Source organism: Cyprinodon variegatus, unplaced genomic scaffold (assembly GCF_000732505.1).
Source record: "Cyprinodon variegatus isolate N-32 unplaced genomic scaffold, C_variegatus-1.0 Scaffold404, whole genome shotgun sequence".
Taxonomy (NCBI): domain Eukaryota; kingdom Metazoa; phylum Chordata; class Actinopteri; order Cyprinodontiformes; family Cyprinodontidae; genus Cyprinodon; species Cyprinodon variegatus.
In genome coordinates this window covers 488367-494595 of record NW_015150857.1, presented here as the reverse complement: position 1 = coordinate 494595, position 6229 = coordinate 488367, and the positions used below count along the sequence as shown (strand labels likewise).

The window sequence follows — 6229 nt, the reverse complement described above, 5'->3', positions numbered from 1 at the left end:
GTCCCTCCAGTATGTCCTGGGCCTTCCATGAGGCCTCCTCCCAGTAGGACATGCCTGGAACACCTCCAGAGGGAGGCGACGAGGAGGCATCCGGAACAGATGCCCGAGCCACCTTAACTGGCTCCTTTTGACACCTTTCAGGTGAATCTAAAACCACTTCAGGAGTTTTGGATAGAACATATTCATGGTTAAAAAATGTTTTTTTCAGCATAAAAGCGGCTCTAGGTGTTCTTTCAGCTAATGGCTTGTGTTAGAGTCTCTATACTCCTTTTAATGATAAATGGATTATTAGGTGACAATTATTTCAATGTTCAGTTAATCATGATGAATCTAATTCATTGTTTCATTGTCTCTTCCTTGGACAGTAAGGATAAGGCAGCTTTTGTTGGTGTATTTGGGCCTTGAGGGCATGTTGCAGGTTTAAATGATTTTTTATTTATTTATTTGAGTTCATAAAGCTCATGACAGAAAAGCTCTAAAGACATGCAAGGTGTTATTGGAGCAGCTAAAACTGGTGGGAATATCCACAGTTGGGAGAATACCATTATTTTATCTCAGTCTTTTTTTAAATTAGTAAAATGATTTAAAAACTCATTAAGAATATCACTTATTTTATTGCAATGTTAACCTGAGGTAGTATGGTTTCCTTTAACAACTGATATTGCAGTGAAATTCCACCTTTGACTGATTGCTGGTTCAAAACCAAGGCTGTTTCTTCTTTTCCTAAAGCCATTTAAAATACAGTCTCTGAATGACACAAAAAGCCGACCTGCTCTGATTGATTACTTTCTTTTCAGTAACATTAATTTGAGTCACAGTTGAGCATTAATTTAATAGCTACACTTGTCAGGTTTAGTATTCTGGACCTGCGCTGCATTATGCATATATAACCTGTTCGTTATAGCACAGGCGAGCACAGCCGGCGCTCATGCATTCAGCATGTTAATCTCATCCAAACCTATTCTGTTAGAACTAAACACATATTGTAATTGCGGATTTTAGATATTCTTATTGTAATTATCTGCAGGGCATCTTTGTTCTATTGAAGTTCATTATGAGCAAATACCTCAAAGGCCACTTTTAATCTTTCTTTACAGTTTGCCTTTTCCGCCATATTCTGCTTAGGTGGTCTTTGCAGTTTCCTGCTTGAATGTGTTAATGAATTATATTATTTTCATGAATAGAGCAGAACAAGGTATTCTTTCTTGTAATTTCAGTGCATAGTTATAATGCTGATGATGAGCTATGATCTTACATAGTTTTTTGGGGTTGAAACAAAGCTTTATTATTATTATTTTTTTTTTTTTTACTTTTTATTTAGTATTTTTAAATTTTGCATAAATCATCCAAAAAGGAATGTGAACAGAGAAGGGCGATAAAAATACAGGAAAGGTATAACAGAGTCAGAGTTTAGTGGATGTGGGGGTCGCATAGGTCTTAAAAAGGTTTGTCTAGCAGTCTTATTGAGGGTAACGGTAAGTCCTTTCCGATTTGTGTAAACAAGCCACTTTCTTCAAAGTTGTTTCAGGTATTTTAAATTGATCCTTAAGTGGTAGGTCATTTCCTCGATTGTGAAGAATTCCTCTACTTTTGATATCCATGGCGTCAGGCGTGGAGGGTCACCTTTTAACCATTTTCTGGTAATCGCCTTTTTAGCTGCCACTATCAAGATTTTGAGAAGATAGATGTCTTTCCTGTGCATCCTTTCACTCTCCAGCAATCCCAAGTACATAATTCGTGGGTCCTTGGGTATCTTGTATCCTATTATTTCTTCTATAGCCTGAACAACTTTATCCCAGTAGGTTTGTAAATTTGTACATTGCCAAAATATATGAGAGGGACTAGCATTCATCTGTCCAACATTGTTGCTGAGTATGGAGTATTTTATTTTGTAATTGAAGCGTTATAAAGTAGCGTATTTCCATCCGTATTCCCTCCTGCGTCTAGAGCTTGTGGAGGACTGTTGTGTTTTGCACATTGAAAGCCAGTCACTCTTTGATAGTTTCACTTTTAACTCTGCTTCTCATTTGGACTATACATATAATGAGTTATTTCCATTTCGTTTTTGTAAGCCTTTATATAGCTTAGATACAACTTTTTGTTGGGGTTTTTGTGTATGCATCTACAAAGAATTGAATCAACTAATTTCCTTCCGGTGATAATTCTTTCTCAACCTCATTGGTATAGAAGTGTCTTGAACCAAAGTTTTGTAATGTAAGAGAAAGTGTGTGCTCTAAGCTTCCAGGATTCCCGAATGAGAATCTAAAATAACGTAATAATACAATTAGTAAGAAATATCATAGGAGTAAATGATATTAATATATTATATTATTGATCTGTGCAACATTAAGACACACTCCCAATGAAAAAGCATTTTTTTGGTCAACAAAACAACCCCCTTTGTATTATAACCTATAGCTACACTCTGTACCATATCCTCCCTCATCATCTATTTATGATTTAACAGATTCAGTTTTTTTTAACCTTGGATTTGAAGGTCCTTATTGTCAGAAGTGTGGTTTTTTGGCTTTAAAAAACTATAGACAAGCCGGTTTGTTTATCTGAGTTTGACTGGCTCTGTAATGTGTAAAACAGCTGGTTCCTTCTACAAATAGGTTTGTTGTTATCGCATGATGAAGATTAGATTTTGTGTAGTTGTAATAATGGATGGACGTATTTACTAATCAAGGCCGCTGATAGCCGATAGGGCAGGTCAATCATTTTCATTTTAATGGGTTGAGATTTATTATTTTCCACTTCTCTTCTTTTGACCTTGGATGAGGGTTTTGCTCCATGTTTTGGGCAGCTTTATTCCGCCCATCAGTGCCTCTTCAGATGGTGGCCGAGACATTACAACTGACTCTGTCTCACATGTGGATCTTTTTCACTAAGCACACAGAACACAAAGAAGAGTGCAGATATATAATATCTTCTTCCGGTTGAAACTCATTGTTTTCTACACCACAGCTGTCTAAAGGCTTCCCATTAGCAGTTAACAAAGATAATTCTGCATCTCTATGTTTAATTCATATTATTTTAACTGCTCCATTGATACATCAACACAGATGTTTGCTTACGTCATAACTCTTCTTCTATGTTTTTGTAACAGTTATGGTCTAGGCAGCTAACTGCGGCTACAAAGCAGCATCAGAAGAGTGTCCTTTAAAAGAGCCTGAGGTGTGAAAAAACAGGAGGCAGTGCTGTTAGTTTTGGTGAATATAACGTGATTTGAATAAAACACAAAAGAATTGACAAATAAATAAATAATTTCAAAATCATAAAGTCCAAAGTCCATTTTTGGCTCATGATCTTCAGCTCCAGATGAGAATCTGATCCAACAGGGGAAAAAAAAAAAAAAAACCAACCTAAAAGGTCAGAAAACCCATTGAGTGTTTTGTCAAAAACAACAATTATATACAATTATAATACAAAGGAAATAATTATTAAATTTAAGCATTTAGTTTATGCATATCCAATGCAATTGCAAAAATCAGATTCCTGATAATTTGACATAAACATTTCAATCAGGTTAAATTAACCATAATTTGAATAAAGTAAAACAAAAAAGTATCATATTTCAAGCTATCTAATTTAAAATTAAACTGCACTTCCAAAAAACAATCAAGACAATTTAAATAATAAAATAATAAAAGCAGAAGTACTTAATTGAGCAGGAGTACCACATTAAAAAGTAATACTGTTTCTAATAACAAACTCACCCGGCAATCAAATCAATAGGTTCAAGGATTTTGGATGAATTTGTAAGGAAGATGCCAACAGCAAGCCACAATCACAGCGGAAAAAGGTGAGGATCTTTCAACTGCATGCTGGAGGCGGGAGTTTAAAGCAGCCAGCAGAGTTTGGGGCAACATAGGAAGCGGCCCCGCAAAAATAAAAGTCCTTGACTTATTGCTGGTTACATTTTGTTAGACTTTCTTCTTCCTCACTACATCCATCAGGTTTGTTGGTGGGTTTTCTTCTTCTCTACCAACTCCAATTTAACATCCCTTGCGCAGAATATCTACTACCTCTCTTTTTTAAACCATCTAAAAAGTCCCTCCCTAACAGAGGATTCGCCAGTTCTTTCTGGCTACTTTCTATATTACATTTATTTGTAAAGTACATTCAAACCTCTTTTTATAAGAGGGTTTGAAATTTTTTGTTCTCTATTTCCTGTGAGTTATCTGTGAAACAGACACAAGATTTACAAAAATTAGACTTTATTGAAAATGTACAACAGCTCCTTGTATGAGCGAGGTTGTCCATGTCAAATTAAAAACATGTGCAGCTATGTGACACAAGCATGCAGTTTAATTCTTACACAAAAGAAAAAGTTGAAGAAAAGGACATCTGTCCAAAATATTGGTCTGGATCCGTTTTAATGCGGACAGGAAAAGAGATCGCACTAACTGGAACATGGAGCCAATGCCACCAAAACTCTTTGATGCAGAAGTTGTGACTGACTGAAGGCTTTCTGCCTCGCTAAAGTTGAACTAGGAGGAAGAAAGAAGACAAAAGGTGGCATTAAAAAGAAGGTGGGGTTTTCTCCACATGACAGAAAAGTTGAATGGAGTACGCCAAACCCGCTTTGGGTGTTTCCTTGGCAACTCTCAACTACAGCCTGTAAGGGAGTGTGTTGGCTTTGGGAAGGAAGCAGCATAGAAAATCTTGTTATATCATTTCTAGCTATGCTGTCTGCTTACATAAGATACTATTGAGTTTTAAATGTCAGCTCTGTAATTATTTTCTTTGTCAAAGGAAAAACCTGTATTACAGCAGCAGCTCTCACATAGCATTGTAACGTGACCTTCACGTTACAGTGGCAGATTTTGGCACTGTATGTAATGATGTTATGTGTAATTTTATGCTACTTGCTATTAGAGTCAATACAAAAGGATACACTTATCAAGAAGCTTTAGCATGATAATATAAATATATGTTATATTATTGTTTTCATCTGTCCATCTAAGCATGGAGAAGTTAATTGAACAAGAGTCAATATTAGACCAACTACATACCTAAGACTGTAGCTGCAGGGTAAGTACGTTGTAGAGACCTGAGCTTGTTTTAAACAGACAACTACAGCTCTGAAATTTTCCAGGGAGGATTTGCAGGTGAAATCACAGATATTTGTTACATTAGCTTATGAACTTTTTATGGTAATTTTCCAGGTCGCTAAGCAGGAAAGTTTTTAAAGCGTGAATAAGACATCAAAAATCTGAAGTCTTAAGCACTAATAGGTAGGGGTGTGTGTGTGTATGTGTACCTGTCTAGCCCTCAGTGTGAGGACCATTTTTCCAGTTTAAACATCACATTGAGGACCAGTTGTTGTAAAGTGAGGACATTTTGCTTGTCCTCTCAATCTATTTTGCTAATGGTTAGGTTTAGATTATAATTATCTTTTCTGCTGGCCTGCATCATTTTATTGCCTCATTAGTTGTAATTATGTCCAAATGCATAAATTAACACCAAAACAAAAAAAAAACTGTACCAATGCGCTTCCCACAGCAGTGATTTGCTGTGAACTAAGTATATTATCCTTAGTTTTTGCATACTATTAATCTCATTGGTAACATCACCTCTGTCCTAGGATTCACACTGGACTGTAACCAAAGTAACATCTTTGTTGGAGACTGTCTCTTAGTCCATGCATTACACTGTTACGTAACTGGAGAGATTCTTTGCCAAAAAACTACTACTGCTCACTATGTGCACAAAGTAACACTGGTGCTGATCCTTCCTCCTAGAAATGTAAACTTCACTGCTCCCAACAGACCCAATACGTGTTTATAATCATTCTGTCAGTTTCACCCATTTCCTATGCTCAAAAAAATGTTTTAATTGTCTTCTCCATGTTATCATTCACACTGCTTTTTTGTTTTTTTCTGTAAAAGGGCTTCTTTTTTCTACCTGAGTTTGCCACTTGGTGTTTGCCGCCTTAAGCTTTTGGGTTTTGTTCTTTAACATATTTTTTTTGTCCTGTGTGTATCTGTATGCTTTCATTTGTCTATTTCCCATTTCCAGTGAGACACCTGATTTATGCCAATCAGGGCTGATAAAAATATATTTCTATTCTATATAAAATGTCTGCCCTTCGTCCAAGATGTAGTTCGTCTTCGGTGAAAAGCTCTTGCCAAGAACTTCTATGGATCCATCCATCCATCCATCCATCTCTCCATCCATCCATCCATCCATCCATCCATCCATCCATCCATCCATCCATCCATCC

General features: G+C 36.3%; 1 protein-coding gene across 1 annotated transcript in view; it reads left to right on the top strand.

The window, feature by feature from the left end:
• Positions 1–6229, top strand: part of LOC107093031 (protein FAM163A-like) — a 26310-nt gene that overhangs the window by 14498 nt on the left and 5583 nt on the right. The window lies entirely within an intron of this gene.